The sequence below is a fragment of the Galeopterus variegatus genome, unplaced genomic scaffold (assembly GCF_000696425.1).
Source record: "Galeopterus variegatus unplaced genomic scaffold, G_variegatus-3.0.2 Scaffold1485, whole genome shotgun sequence".
Lineage (NCBI taxonomy): Eukaryota > Metazoa > Chordata > Mammalia > Dermoptera > Cynocephalidae > Galeopterus > Galeopterus variegatus.
Genome location: NW_007727596.1, coordinates 320912 through 337499, shown reverse-complemented (window position 1 = coordinate 337499; position 16588 = coordinate 320912). Strand labels below are relative to the sequence as shown.

The following is a 16588-nucleotide window of genomic DNA, read 5'->3' as shown; positions in this document are numbered from 1 at the left end:
CCTGCTCAACAGCTCATGGAGCATATTTTAACCTTGGATGGATGAAGAGGTAAGCGCCGTTTTCACAGCGAGCCTGAGTCTGGATGGGTTTCCACGTTCACCTCACAGGATTCCGCCAGCAGGCGGAAAGGGTTTCTTTTTGCTGATAGACTTTAATTTTCTCTCCCTCCCTCCCTCTTTCTCTCTCCCTCCCTCCCTCTCTCTCTTTCTTTTTTTTCTCTCTCTCTCTCTCTCTTCTTTAGCAGTAAACTTTTAAAAGTTTGGGGAAGAATGTGCCATTTTCCGCAGCAGTTATTTTTCTTGCTGCAGTGGTTACCACGTTTCCTTCATACCCGAAGTTCAAGTGCTTCCACCCTGGGGAAGGCGGGGACAGCTTGGTCCCTGGACACCTGGCCGCGGTGTTCGGCCTTGTCCTGCTTTGGCTCAAAATGCAGTTGGGGACGTGACTGGACTATGTCACGCTCACCAGGAACTGGAGGATCGAGTTCAAAAGGAAACAAACTTTAGATCAGGAAACTTTATGAGAATCCCCCTCATACACACACTTTTTCCCCTCCATATTCTATCTTCCTTCTCCCTTGCCCTCCCAGAAAGGATTCACCGCCTTCCTGTCATGTCTGGATCCTTTGGGATCCTACATAAACAGGACAAAGGAAGCAGTTCTTTCCGCGACAGGAGCGGGAAGGTCAGTCCCCACCGGAGGAGCCACAGCCTCACCGCCTGCGAACCCACACACCTGCGCCCCTCCGGGATCGGGCAAACCCAGTGCAGCTCCCCTGAAGCTTCTCTGCAAGCCGGAAGAGAAGGGGTGTGAGGTTCTTGTCCCGGGGAGAGGAGCCGCGCAGAGGCGACCTAGTCCTTCCCCTGGCCCTAGAGAATAGTCTCATAAGAGGGACAGATCCAAAGAAAAAGCACAAGGGCGGCCCAAGCCCACGACTAGGAGACTAAGGGTCTGAGAGAGCCGAGAGTCGCGTATCAAATTAATCCCCCATCCCCCACCCTCACCTTTATAAGAAGGGTCATTTTGTCAAATTCAGAGATCACGGAAGGGAGGCATTGTGTGGACACCTGACCAAGAAGAAAACACAAATTCCTGACTATCGGGTGTGGAGGTCTGAGGAAAACACTGGCGTTGAGGCGTTTTCTTGGCCTGAGCACGTGGAAAGATGAAGCGTCTAAGATGGGAAAGAAACAGGGGCACAAGGTTGTAGGGCAAGATCTGAGATCTCAGTTCAGGGGCCTGGAGCCTTGCTTGAAAGAGTTTTCCATCAGGCTGTCTCGGTTCCTGCATCCCTCTGAATTCTTATGGAGGTTGGGGATGACGAGGTCTAGGTGCTGGGCCCCCTCTCACCCCGGGCACTTCCCCACTCCTGCCTCCTCTGGCAACCTCATCTGCTGCCCCAGCTCTGGCGACCGTCTCTTCTCCCACTGCCACCTTGCAAAGGTGCATCTCTAGTTCGGGTCTGAGGTGCGGCCCGCACCAGATGACTCCCTCGGTGCTTGTGGACCCGGCATGCCTCATGGAAGTGCCACTGGCGGGGCGTGAGACAGGCACGCTCAGTGAGCCTCCAGCAGTCTCACAAGTTGGAGAAAGCAGGGAGGAGATGGCCTTCGGGGACAATTCCTTAGAGGGGTGGGTAGCACCAAGAACAGTAGATGGAGCTTTCCAAAGGTCAGTGGAAGGGTGGTTCCTGCTGGAAGGATGGAAAAAATCCCCCTACAGTATAGTTTGTGGTTCCCTGCTGGTCCAGTGGCTAGGGTTTGGTGTTTTCATTGCCGCAGTCCGGGCTCCACTCCGGGTCAGAAAAGCCTTTTTGCGATATCTGTGCACACCAGAATCTTTCTCTTCATCCCCAGAGGTGCAGTATTTCGCAAGGCCCTGATGAAGCAGAGCCAAGGGACAAAAACTTTGGTGGGGCCCTGTCTCAGGGCCCAAGGCGTGTCCCAGGTTGGGACAGGTGAGATGCGGTGAGCAGCTGGGCAGGGACTCACCTCCACTCCTGCTGCTTTCATCTCAGAAGCCGAACAGAACCTGGGACATGAGTTGCGATCACTTCTTTTCAGAAAATGTAAAACATACAAAAAAGTTACAAGAATATATTCATATATGTGAATTCAAGAATATATTTATCGCACATTCTTTGTGTAGATTTACCAGTTAACGCTTTCCCACATTTGCTTTCTCTTTTCACGTATGTGTATTTGCGACACCATGTGAGAGTAACTCACAGAAATCTCAAGATCACTAGGTTGGGCCGCTGTTGCTCTTTCCTTTGGCAATGACCCTCAAAGCCAGCCTCTTCAGGACCTTTCCTTGAAGACCAGGAAAGGCCTTGTGCTGTCCTTGAGGAGCCTAACACCCATTCCGTTCAGATGGTTACAGAAGCTGCAGGCAGAATTTTCATCAGCTTTCTCAGTGCAGGCTAGGCACCCTGCCTGCTGGTCCAGACGTGATTAATTTGTCATCCCCCAATCTCCACACACCCGTTGCCCTCCAAGGCAAAGGATACATAAGTCTTTCACAAAATAGTCCTGTTTCTGCCTACTTTTCATCTAAGACACTTGCCAGTGAGAAGCAGCAACTAAGGGAACATAAATGGGTTGACTTAAGGTTGCTTCTCTGTCTTTCCTTAATCTGGGTAAAATTTCTCACTTGGGGCCAGCCCAGTGGCGCACTGGAGAGTGTGCTGCTTGGGAGCGCGGCGGCCCTCCCGCCAAGGGTTCAGATCCCATGTGGAGACCGGTTCCCGCTCACTGGCTGAGCGAGGTGCGGGTGCAACACCGAGGGTTGCGATCCCATTACCGGTCAGTAAAAAAGACAAAAAAAAAGGAAAAAAAAAAATTCCTCACTTGATAACCTCTAGGTCAGCAATAAAATAAATAAACAAATGGCAAGAAAATAGGTGGTGCAGTTATGGAAAAGGCAGAAACACAATTATCAAATGTAAAAGTTATTATCTACATGAAAACAAATAATGTAAATTCAAAAAATAAGAGAAACTAGAGCCAACATGGCAGTGTACGTTTCTCGGACCTTGACCCTGGCTGGGTGTGTGTGTGATATGAGCAGTTGACCTAATGGCTGGTCTTCTGTCCAATTCAAGTGATGTGATCAAGGACTGACATGGGTTGAATGTTCACAATTTTTTTTCTTTTTTTACTTCATGAACATAGTACTTTATGATTTGGAAAGATGAAAACTCAACAATAACAAAACTGAAAAACTTGCAGGCAGCACCTAAAGCACTCAACCAATGCTAACATTTTATTACTATGTCAGCATTTTTTTTAAATAAAATTTCTATCTTAATCTATAGAGGAACAGGTATAACCCTTACACCACTCCTGACAGTGCTAAGTTGTACCCAGGATTAGCCTTGATAATGGTTCTTAGGTTTAACTTTAACATCTTGAAACACTTTATACTTGTCTTGAAGTATACTTAAAGAATTTATAGAGCTGATTCTTAAGTAAAGGAGCTAAGTTAGTCAATATTCTAAATCTTGAAAACTCTCTTCAAATGTAATTTTCATAGTCTACATTTTAACTGTCATTGTTTATTACTATTTTGGCTACATTCTCTATAGTTTCAACAGTATCTTAAAGAGACGGTTTGTCTGTGTACAACAAGTAACTGTACAATATTAAGTAAAGAATTTGTGGTAAGTATAGCCTCCTTTTCCACAATGTGGACATCTTACATACAAATGTAAGCATTATAAATGTGACAGTAAAGAAAAAATTTATGGGGGTGAAATACAGCATCCTGAAAAACACTGGTTTCTACTATACAAGGCAGTTAAAAAATTTTAACAAATCTGTACAAATCTCCAGGAACTTGTTTTATGGAACCATCATCTCACTTTGCTGATAGGAACAGTCTAGAAAATGTAGAATAACCATGAACAATTTATAAATCTAGTATCTATGTGCTCCACAGCCCTAGAACCCAAGAAACTGACTTAACTCAATGTGACCTGAACATGGATTATATTTATATGCCTTGATTGTAAATGAATATCTGCTTTTAATATCTCTCTGTGATGTATAGTCAACACACACCTTCAAGAAGGTCATTCAATTTTTTAGCAAAGAAGCAACATCATTTTGCAGCAATTAAAATGCCTTCAAGAAGACTTAAACAATATCCAATTAGAAAAGCCATATTTTTAAACATTTGTACATGAATAAGCAGCTGAAACTTAGTAACTGAAATATGATGTCTGTATAGTATTTACAGTAGAGCTGGAAGGGAATTTATCATTATCCTGCATTTGGTTACATACTGTCACTTGTTTTAATGAACAAGGCCTGGTAACAAAAGAAAAATACCCGTTATCAATTCTAACATGTTGGAAACACGGGAGATATTACAATTTAGTGAATTCAACTGATTTCAAAACAAGCAGCTCATTTTGTCAAAGGTGTAAAGTATCTAGGAATAACAGCTTTCCCTTTAACATAACCAGTAAAAAAAAAAAAGGAACCATTTTGTAGTATAATTTGGTAAAAGCCAGAATTGGCAAATGACAAAGTCTAACTTTGTCCAAAAGTTCTCTCACATTCTATTACTATTAAACACAACTGTCACCGTCATTCAGTTCTTACTTTGGTTTCAGCAGATTAACCCCTGAATGTTGAAAAATACATCCAGGCACTGTAGTTCTTGTGTTAGAAATATGTCTCATATTTTTNAAAAAAAAAAAGGAACCATTTTGTAGTATAATTTGGTAAAAGCCAGAATTGGCAAATGACAAAGTCTAACTTTGTCCAAAAGTTCTCTCACATTCTATTACTATTAAACACAACTGTCACCGTCATTCAGTTCTTACTTTGGTTTCAGCAGATTAACCCCTGAATGTTGAAAAATACATCCAGGCACTGTAGTTCTTGTGTTAGAAATATGTCTCATATTTTTTCCATGTGTTTTTAAATAACGAAAAACTGCCCTTCATATTAGAAGTCTCTAGTAGCAACCAAACGTATTTAAGTATTATAAACATTATTTACCGTGTTCTCAAAAAACCAAACATTTTTCTTGTATCTTAACATGGTATTCCTGTTCCTGTGCAACAGGCAGTCATCCTTCACTGCTCAAGGATATACTCAGAAGTGTGTATTTATTCATTGTCCATGATCCACTTTCATATAAATGATGTTACAAAGAACTTCAGTTTACAAACAGTTCTTAATCATGTCCTGTGTAAAAAAGAAAACAAAAAACACTCAAACACTCTGAAACTCAAGTAAGTATTTGGAAGTGATTCAAAGATATGCCAATCTTGGAGGAAAGTCAGTAATTATGCTTGAGGAAGGGGGTTAGGGAATGATGTCAGCCCAGCCATGTATGAGTTTTCTGAAGAATTTGATCTTCTCATGTGGGGGAGAAGGTATGAGTCATCTGCCAGTTGGTGCACATCAAATGAGACGACTTTTCGGTATCCCAAATAGCATCTTAATAAAGGTCTTGGCTTCACTGCTTACAACCGGTTTTACAAGGAACTGGACTTCTGTGGCTTTTAGTTTTGTATTTCCTTGAAGAATGTGTCTTGTTGAAATTGATTGTGACCAAATGGCTTTCTACCATAAAGACACTGAAAGAAGATGACTCCAACTGACCACACACCATTCTTGGAAATCTTTGGTGGCTCTTTTCCGACTACAAAACACTCAGGAGGTAAATACCAGTTAAGTGCCTGCCACTTGGGAAGTTAGAGCCATTCCACCTACACCATAGCTGTCATCAACTTGAAAGAAGATGACTCCAACTGACCACACACCATTCTTGGAAATCTTTGGTGGCTCTTTTCCCACTACAAAACACTCAGGAGGTAAATACCAGTTAAGTGCCTGCCACTTGGGAAGTTAGAGCCATTCCACCTACACCATAGCTGTCATCAACTGTAAGCTTGGACAGACCAAAATCAGTGATTTTGATTTCTCCACATGCTGCTCCATCTACCAGAAGGATGTTTCCTGGCTTACAATTCTAACACTGTACAAAACATATCTGTATCCAAGGAAAAATAATCACAGAGTTCAACTATCCTGGGGTGATCTAGTTCTTTGTGTATTCTATACTCTTTGCAGGCATGTTTGTGGTAGTTTTCTTTTTTCTCGTCTCTACAGCTTTTATTAAGTAGATGGATCTTCACAGCAGCATATCTTTGTTCATAAAGGTCAAAAACCTCATACATGTCACTAAATTCACCTCTACCAAGCAGATGAATTAATAAATATCTTTCATTTAACGTTGGGTGATCTTTTAACTATGAATTATCTTCATTGTTTATTCTTTTGAGCTGCCATGTATGCAGCTATCTGACTCTTTCCAAATGTTCAAATTATGCGTGAATTTCTGTCTCTCCCTTTTTTGAGATGTCCTAGTCTAAATTTGAAAATTTCTCCCTGTTCATGATATCTTGCCAAAGTCAACAATTGTGGTAAATTTGGTCTAACAAGGGGATCATTTTCTGCTCCATTGACTGCTTTGTTTTGGTTTGGAATTGGTAGAGGGTGCCTGAGAATTATTAGCTGTGGGAGGTGTGCGATTGACAGAAGTTTCCCTTGCCTTTCAATATCTTCCCTTTGCCAATTAACTTATTCTTGCTGCTTCACAAGACTCTGAAATGCAAAACCATCTGTCTATTGTTTAGTAAATGAAGCTCCTGGTCTAACTGTTTTAAAGTGCCCAAGGCATAATCTATCTTGGTACTGTTCTGTCTGCTTGACAGTTTTTCTTGCCTACTATTTTCAATAGGCAGTTTCTTGCTCACTGATATGCACTTATTTAATAGTTCTTTGTATTTTTCAAATATTTTTTGTCTATCTATTTGCCCTTTGACATCACGGTTAGCCCGACCTTCCTTCTTTTCCAGTTCCTGGTTTTTATTAGTTCTAATGCTGCTAATCCGAGCGTTGTGAGATCAGTTTGAGTAATTTTTAAAGGATAACTGCTTTGGTTGTACAATAGGGTGGTCCTCAAGAGCTAAAGCAGTAGAAGGACTATTGGGCCGAACAAAGAGGAAAGGGGAATGTGAACGTGAATATTGAGAACTGGTTACAGGAGGTACGCTTGGACTTGAACCATTCCCACCTTGGTATTCAAAACAGTCGCTTATTTTGTAGTCATGTTCTCAATACTTTTTTCCCTGTTTTCCTTCTGGTTTTCTGCTTTTCTCTTTCTCCCCCTGGATGATTCCGATTGTTTCTTCTCTGGTGTCTCTCATTCTTTGTCACTTAAAGAGTCCAAGCTTCCAAAACTGTGATTACAGTTTTCATTACTCGTTAAGGCTTTAGCACCGACACTGCAACTGCCAGTGCTCCCAGTGCTCCCATCTGCATCTCCGGTAAATCCAGCTTCCAATAACTCCTGTCTTCTTGGATCCAGACTATGAAGCTCGTCCCTTGCTCCTTCCCTGGGCCTCCCACATGGCGGCGTGTGATTCAACAGGGACGTGGCCGCCGCCGCCCAGCCCGGGGTTGCAGACGTGGAGAGCTGGGACCACGACGGTGGCCCCTCCACACTCGGCGGCTGCTTTAGGCGCTCGTCAAGCTGTCTGGGGACCCGACACCCCCACCCCCGAGACGGCAGCTGAGAGGGGAGAGTCAAGGGGTTAGGGGAGGAAACTGACAAGAGGGGAGATGGGAGGGAGGAGGTGAGGGAAGGAGCGCGGCGGCGGAGGCGTCCAGGGGACGCCTGCAGGACCGGGTCCGGAGCGCGGGCAGAGCCTGCTGCACCTGAGCGGTGAGTGCATGGGCGCCCCAGGGGCGGGCCGAATGGTCACAGTGTTCAAACAGCCAAATTCCCTGAGGCCCTCGGCCTTGGTTATGCGACTGTCGAGAACACGGAGCCAGACTAAAGTACTGGACTTGAAACTTTATTAAATAAAACCAAGGAAAGTGACAGGAGTCAGAGGGACCCCCTATTTCTGAGGGGAAGGTAACAGAGGAATTGAAGCTTGAGAGAGAATATTTCCATTATGTCCACCAATTCTACACTCATTAGGGCTTTTTGTTATTTGATTTAAATAAGAGCAAAGGTGATGAGATTATTGCTGGGATGACAGCAAAACCCAATGATGTAGGGAATCTGCTGAAAAGATTCAAAAGGAAAGCTTTGATTCTAGAAGGTTGATTTAAATAAGAGCAAAGGTGATGAGATTATTGCTGGGATGACAGCAAAACCCAATGATGTATGGAATCTGCTGAAAAAATTCAAAAGGAAAGCTTTGATTCTAGAAGGTTTATGCCACCAAACACGGAGTTAAAAATCCCAAGAAACTGGCCACCCTGGAGTCTTTGTGCCACACACTGAAGCATACTCTTGCTAGAATCTAGGCTTATGCCTCTTTCATCCTCTGCTCCTCCAAATTCCTTTAGCTGTAAGCCTAGGGGGGCTTCAGACATCGGGGACTGGGGAAGTAGGGCCATGGGACACATTTTTGGGCTTATGGGAGCATCTGTTAGTTAAATGATTTCAAGGCTAGACTAGCAGGCCAACTGCCCTGCTATAGCATGTTCCTTACCTTCCTCAGAATGGGAGCTTCTGTAAGTTCCATCTGCAAACTGAGAAGAGTCCAGAGTCCAGTGGAAACATTAAAGCGATGTATCTTGTGAACTCAGAAGACTCTTTCCAAACAGCTTTTATTGCTGTTTCACCTTAGACCCATGGTGAATGCAAGGGCTTAATACCTGGAGTTAGCTTCACAAACACCGGCAGTTGTCATTTCAAATTTTTCAAAACTAAATATTCAAGTGTAACTTTTCTAAGCTTTTTACCGTAAAAATCCCTGGAACAATAAATGCAGTTATTGAGTTGATTTCTATCCAGGGAAGAAGCCAGTAGTAATAATGTCAATAAATCACAGTTCTCAATTTATCTTTTGTGCCCTGAGAGAGAAGGCCACAGGCTTGAAGATTGACATGCTCCAGGAAGCAGGAATAGATGAGAATGTGATGAGGGGAAGTAGAAAGACAGTGAGCCAAATGGAAGAAGAAACTGAAGCTGGTTCAAGTCTCCTTTTCTTTTGTTGAAAAACTGGACCAGTGCAAATTCCTGATCCAGTATGTGGGCAGGAAGAAGTAAAAGGGGTATGTGTGCGTGCAAGCCCAAGAAAATGACATGGTAAGAGAAATCCAATGACAGGGTAGCTGAAGTTCCCTGTCTTAAGTCTTTGTGAGATACTATTGTTCTACTGTGTTTAGCATTTTTGTAGTGACACCCTCTGAAGTGGTTCCAGAGGAACATAAGCTTAGTTGTAGGTTCTCAGAATTTGTTCTGGATTATCTGGAATTGGGTCTTGGACCTGAACATTGTCAGTTCATGGCATGTAGCAAAACATTTACTCAAATCATTATCTGTGGACGGCTGGACTTAGGTTCCTATAGAAGGTAAGGATTGGGAAGTCCAAGTAGTTGCTGCCATAGAACATTTTAGTGAATGGGTTCATTTCTTAGTGCACCAGAGCAATTGGAGAAACAAAACAAATAAGCTCAAAGCTCTAAATTCCTAGCTCAAAATTTAGGTTAGGGATGTGCAAGCTTCTATGACTGTCTTAAAAAAGAAAAAAACCTTATGTAGTGAGGCTGTAGTCCTGAGTTCTGTAAACTAAACCTAAATTGAATTCCCACTCTTATAGGATCTCTTATGTTAAAGTCAGGGCATTGATTATGAGGGACTGGTATTGGGATGAAGTCATATGAACAGATTCTGATGAAGCCAGGGATCTTGATACCTAAACATCAATGAGCCTTCTGTTACTTGAGAAGCACTCCTTCCTTTGTTGTTTGAGTAGGTTTGTCTCTATTTGCCTAAAGAACCTCTAATAATCTCCTCTGAGTAGTTGCCTTACAGAGGTCTACTGATACCCCTCAGAACCTACTACCACCATGCTTTAGACCTATAATCAGACTTAAGTCCCAGCAAGCCCCAGAGGGAAACATACAAAGTGTGGTAACCTGTGAGAAGGTGAAATACAACTGGAAGTAATGCAAAATTTTTCCAATTTATATGGACAGAAATCCCAGGGGTGCCTCTGAGGGAATTAATACTAAGGGTAAAGAAGCAATACAATGTTGAATCAGAATAACTTTATTTATTGATTTAGGTGCACTAAGTAGAGATTCTGTATTCATTGTGTTAGTCTGTGCAGCTTGGAGAGTTTCTCACTCTTCATTTGTTTGGTTGACTAAAACTTGTACACCAAAGTGGCCTATAGTAAATTAAGTTGAAGTGCCAGAACTTCTTTGGTATATTTTACAGTGCTGTGGATTAGATATCCCCCCAAACTTATTGAGGTTTGGTCCCTACTGTGACAGGGTTAAGAGGGTGAGAAATCCTATCACAATAGTTGAAAGGTAGGACCTTGAAGAGGTGATTAAATTGTGTCCTAGTAAGGGAATTAATCCACTGGTGATTTAATGGTGATCATGGGAGTGGTGCTGAAGGCTTTAAAAGGAGAGCCAGGGAGGAGGTTAGCTCTCTCTCTGCTCCTGATATATATGCCATGTGATACCCTGCATTGCTCTAGAATTACCACCAAGAACAAAGCTCTCGCTGGACATTCTCTGCACTTTGGACTTCCCAGTCTCTGTAATTGTAAGCAATAAATATTGTTATGCCATGTGATACCCTGCATTGCTCTAGAATTACCACCAAGAACAAAGCTCTCGCTGGACTTTCTCTGCACTTTGGACTTCCCAGTCTCTGTAATTGTAAGCAATAAATATTGTTCTTATAAATTATGCAGTTTCAGGTATTTGTGCTATAAGCAACAGAAACGAATACATAGAGAAAGTATCCAAAGGCTTAGGGAAATCAGTAGTGATTTATCATGTTAGACATGCTCATTCACCCCTATTTATATCCTCTGGAAGGAGCAAAAAGACACTACTTTCAATAAGACTGTGAGAAATATATTCAAGAGGTCTGTCCTTGTGTCCTCAAAGAACTCTGTGGTTGCTATTTTATGAAGGACAGCTGCTGCCATTGAATTATGATCCCTGAAATTAATGGGGATGATGGAAAGATGGAGATGGAAAAGTCATGTGGCAACAAATAATCACCAAAGACAAGGTGGCCACAGTTACTACAATAGGTAGCACACCTGAAGCAATCAGAATGGCCAAACCCTCAGAGCCCTTTGACATTAATTTATCAATTAGTGTCCCAATAATCACCAAAGACAAGGTGGCCACAGTTACTACAATAGGTAGCACACCTGAAGCAATCATCAGAATGGCCAAACCCTCAGAGCCCTTTGACATTAATTTATCAATTAGTGTCCGTAGAACTGAAATAGATGGGCAGCCTATTAAAGTATTACTTGATTTGTACAAGCAAAAACTTACATTTATTTTCTGGTGAAAATAAGTCTGACATGATTATACTAAGGAGAGGTGGGCCTCCTCAAGGAAAGGTCCTGTTTACATAGGTAAAAATTAATACTCTCAGACCTTTAGTCAAATTGCATGTTCATACCAGAATCATCTGAGTAGAATAGTCTTTTTTCTACTGCATATAAAGAAATACCTGAAACTGGGTAATTTATAAAGAAACAAAATTTATTTCTTACAGTTTTGGAGATTGGGAGGTAACAAATCTGGTGAGGGCCTTCTTCTTGGTGGGGGCTCTCTACAGGGTCCCCTGGTGATGTAGGGTGTCACATGGTGAGGATGGTATGAGCAAGAGAGTTAACCTTCTCACATGCTCTCCTTATAAAGACATCAGAACCACACTCATGACAACTCATTAAACCATCAATCCATTACTCCATGAATGGGTCGACCCATTCACAAGGGCACAGTTCTCATGATCCAGTCACCTCTTAAAGACCCCACCTTCCACTACCATATTGGGAGTTAAATTCCAATATGAGCTTGGGGGGACATCCAAAGCTCATGTCCTTCTCACATACAAATACATTTATTTCATCCTTATAGCCCCAAAGTCTTACTTGTTCCACCACAGCCCAAAATGGTCCAAAGTCCCATCTGTAAAATTAAAATAAGTTATCTATTTTCAAGATACAATGAGGGACAGGCATAAGACAGAAATTCTTATTCTAAAATGGAGAAATGAGCAAAAAGGAAGGGGCAACAAGCCCTGAACAAGTCTGAAACCCAGCATGGCAGGCATCAGATCTCAAAGCTGGAGAATAATCTACCTCGACCTCATGTTTGGCATCCTCTGCACACTGGTGCAGGGGTTGGGTCTCCAAGTACCTGGGCAGCTCTGCTCTTATGGCTTTCCTGGTATCAGGCCATGCCTAGCTCTCTCAGACTGGCATTGCACACTGCTAATTCTACAGTTTGGAGATCCTGGTGGCAGTCCCACTCTCAAGGCTCCACGAGGCATGTCCATGGTGGGTGTTCTCTGTTTCATCTCTGACCACAGTCTCTGCATGGCATTGCTCCAGTGGAGGCTCTCTGTGATTACTCCACCACTGTGATAAATCTCTTACTGAGTCCCTGGGCTTTTCCATACATCCTTTGAAATCTGGGTGGAGACTGCCATGCCTCCACACAGCTTTGGCATTCTGTGAGCCTGCAGACAACACCATGTGGGCACCATCAAGGCTTCCAGCTTGTATCTTCTGGAGTAGTGGGTCTCATAGTACCTGGGGCCAATTTAGCTACAACTGGAGCAGCTGAGGAGCACTTTTCTGGAATGCAGGGAGCAGCTTCCTGAGGCAGCTGTGGGCAGCAAGCCCATGGAGGGTGTCCCCGGCCTACTCCCCCAAACCAGTCTTTCCTCCCAGACTTCTAGGTCTGTGATGTGAAGGGTAGCCTCAACGATCTCTGAAATGCCATCACTACCATGAATACTCAAGAAAGAACAAAACCTACCAGTAAAACAAAAATGCTAACAATAAAGAGAAAAAACAGTTTTATCTACCACCCCAAGAAACCAACAAATACAGAAGACAAACAAATTCAGAAAGAAAAGAACAAAAGATACTTAAGACATCTGAACAAAAATCAATAAAATGCTAGGAGTAAGTCGGCACCTTTCAGTAAAAACTCTAAATGTAAAGGGATTAAATTCCTCAAAAGACACAGACTGACTGGACTAAAAAGATGAACCCAACAATATGCGGCTTTCAAGAGACTCACCTCACCTGTGAAGACACACGTAGACTAAGAGTGAAAGGATGGAAAAAGATATAACATGCAAATAGAAATGAAAAACAAGCTGGAGTAGCTACTCATATCAGATAAAATGGACTTTAAAGCAAAAGCCATAAAAAGAGATAAAGAAGGCCACTATATAATGATAAAAGGATCTATCCATCAAGAAAACATAACAATCATAAATATATACACATCCAATATCGGAGTAGCCAGATTTATAAAGCAAACACTATTGGAGCTAAAGAATGAGATAGACACTAATACTATAATAGTGGGGGACCTGAACACCCCATTCTCAACCCTGGAAAGATCATCTAGGCAAAAAATCAAGATCTAAACAACACTTTAGAACATTCCATTCAACAACCTCAGAATATTCATTCTTCTCATCAGCTCATGGAACATTCTCCAGGATAGACCATGTGTTAGGTCACAAAGCAAGTCTCAACAAACTTTTAAAAATTGGAATTATTCCATGTATTTTTTCAGCTCACAATGGATTAAAATTAGTAATCAATAACAAATGAAACTCTGGAAATTATACAAACACATGGAAATTAAAAAACATTCTACTTAATTACATATGGGTTCAAGAAGAAATTAAACAAGAAATCAAAAAATTTATTGAAAATAATGACACATCATACTAAAACCTGTGGAATACTGCAAAAGCAGTACTAAGGAAGAAATTCATTGCATTAAATGCTTACTTCAGAAGAATGGAAAGATGGCAAATAAACAACCTAACACTTCACCTTAAGGATCTAGAAAAACAAGAATAATCCAACCCAAAGTTAGTAGATGGAAGGAAATAATTAGGATCAGAGCAGAACTAAATGAACTAGAAACCTGAAAATTAATACAAAAGATCAATAAAACAAAAAGTCAGTTTTTTGAAAAGATAAATAAAGTTGATAAACGTTTAGCAAGGCTAACTAAGAAAAGAGAAAAGACCCAAATAACAAAAATTAGAAATGAAAAAGGTGATATTACAACTGATACTTCAGAAATAAAAGGAATCATTAGAGACTACTGTAAACAACCATATGCCAACAAATTTAAAAATCTGGAGGAAATGGATGAATTTCTGGACACATACAAACTACCAAAACTGAGCCAAGAAGATATAGAAAATCTGGACAGACAAATAACAATAAAAGAGATTGAAGTTGTTATTAGAAGGCTCCCAACAAAGAAAAGCCCAGGACCAGACAGGTTCCCTGCAGAGTTCTACCAAACCTTCAAAGAGGAACTGATACCAATTCTCCACAAACTATTCCAAAAGATCGAAACAGAGGCCATTCTCCCAAACTCATTCTATGAGGCGAACATCACCCTGATACCAAAACCAGACAAAGATACATCAAAAATAGAAAACTGAAGGCCAATATCCTTGATGAATATAGATGCAGAAATCCTCAATAAAATACTAGCTAACAGAATACAGCAACACATACACAAAATTATCCACCATGATCAAGAGGGATTCATCCCAGGGATGCAAAGCTGGTTCAACATATGCAAATCAATAAATGTGATACACCACATCAATAAAAGCAAAGACAAAAACCATATGATCATATCTATAGATGCTAAAAAAGCATTTGACAAAATTCAACATTTGTTCAAGATGAAGACTCTCTACAAGTTAGGTATAGATGGAAAGTATCTCAACACTATTAAAGTCAAATATGAAAAGCCCACTGTCAATAACATTCTGAATGATATGAAAAAGCTTTCAGCTTTTCCCTTAAGAACAGGAACTAGACAAGGATGCCCACTCTCACCACTACTATTCATCACTCCTATTCTAACACTAACTCCTAGTGTTAGAAGTACTAGCCAGAGTAATCAGAGAAGAGAAGGAAATAAAGGACATCCAGATTGGAAAAGATGAAGTCAACCTGTCCCTGTTTGCAGATGGCATGATCCTATATATTGAACAACCTAAAGCCTCTACCAAAGAACTCTTAGAGTTGATAAATGATTTCAGCAAAGTCGAAGGATACAAAATCAACACACAAAAATCAGTAGCATTTCTATACTCTAACAATGAACATGCAGAAAAAGAAATCAAAAAAGCTAGCCCATTTACAATAGCCACCAAAAAAGTAAAATACTTAGGAATAAAGTTAACCAAGCGTGTGAAAAATCTCTACACTGAGAATTACAAACCACTGTTGAGAGAAATTAAAGAGGACACAAGAAGATTGAAAGATATCCCATGCTCTTGGATCTGAAGAATTAACATTGTGAAAATGTCTATATTATCCAAAGTGATCTACAGATTCAATGCAATCCCCATCAAAATTCCAATGACATTTTACTCAGAAATGGAAAAAACTATCCATTTATATATATGGAATAACAAAAGACCACACATAGCAAAGCATCCTGAGCAAAAAAAATAAAGCTGGAGGCATAACACTATCTGACTTTAAACTATATTACAAAGGTATAGGAACCAAAACAGCATGGTACTGGCATAAAAACAGACACACAGATCAATGAAATAGAATAGAGAACCCAGAAATCAACCCATACACCTACAGCCATAGGCACCAAGTTTACACACTGGGGAAGAGACTGCCTCTTCAGCACATGGTGCTGGGATAACTGGATATCCATATTCAGGAGAATGAAACTAGACCCATACCTTTCACCATACACTAAAGTCAACTCAAAATGGATTAAGTAATTAAATATACACCCTGAAACAATAAAACTTCTTAAAGAAAACATAGGAGAAACACTTCAGGAAATAGGACTGGACACAGACTTCATGAATATGACCCCAAAAGCACAGGCAACTAAAGGAAAAATAAACAAATGGGATTATGCCAAACTAAAAAGCTTCTGCACAGCAAAAGAAGCACTCAACAGAGTGAAAAGACAACCAACAAAGTGGGAGAAAATATTTGCAAAATATACACCTGACAAAGGATTAATATCCAGAATATACAAGGAACTCAAACAACTTTATAGCAAAAAAAAAGTAACACAATTAAAAAATGTGCAAAGGAGCTGAACAGGCATTTCTCAAAGGAAGATATACAAATGACCAAAAGACACATAAAAAATGCTCAGCATCACTCAGCATCCAGAAAATGCAAATCAAAACCACTTTGAGATACCATCTCACTCCAGTCAGGATGGCTAATATCCAAAAGACTGAGAATGATAAATGCTGGATAGGTTGCAGAGAAAAAGGAACTCTCATACACTGTTGGTGGGACTGCAAAATGGTGCAGCCTTTATGGAAAATGGTATGGAGGTCCTTCAAACAATTACAGATAGATCTACCATATAACCCAGCTATCCCACTGCTGGGAGTATACCCAGAGGAATGGAGATCATCATGTCAAAGGGATACCTGTACTCCAGTGTTTATTGCAGCCAAGAGTTGGAACCAGCCCAAATGTCCATCATCAGATGAGTGGATAAGGAAAATCTG

At 41.1% G+C, this 16588-nt stretch overlaps 2 pseudogenes; both read right to left on the bottom strand.

Moving 5' to 3' along the window:
• Positions 1-326: 326 nt before the first annotated feature.
• Positions 327-6197, bottom strand: LOC103594121 (annotated as a pseudogene).
• Positions 6198-6339: 142 nt separating this feature from the next.
• The window catches only part of LOC103594119, an 11589-nt pseudogene continuing 1340 nt past the window's right edge, over positions 6340-16588 (bottom strand).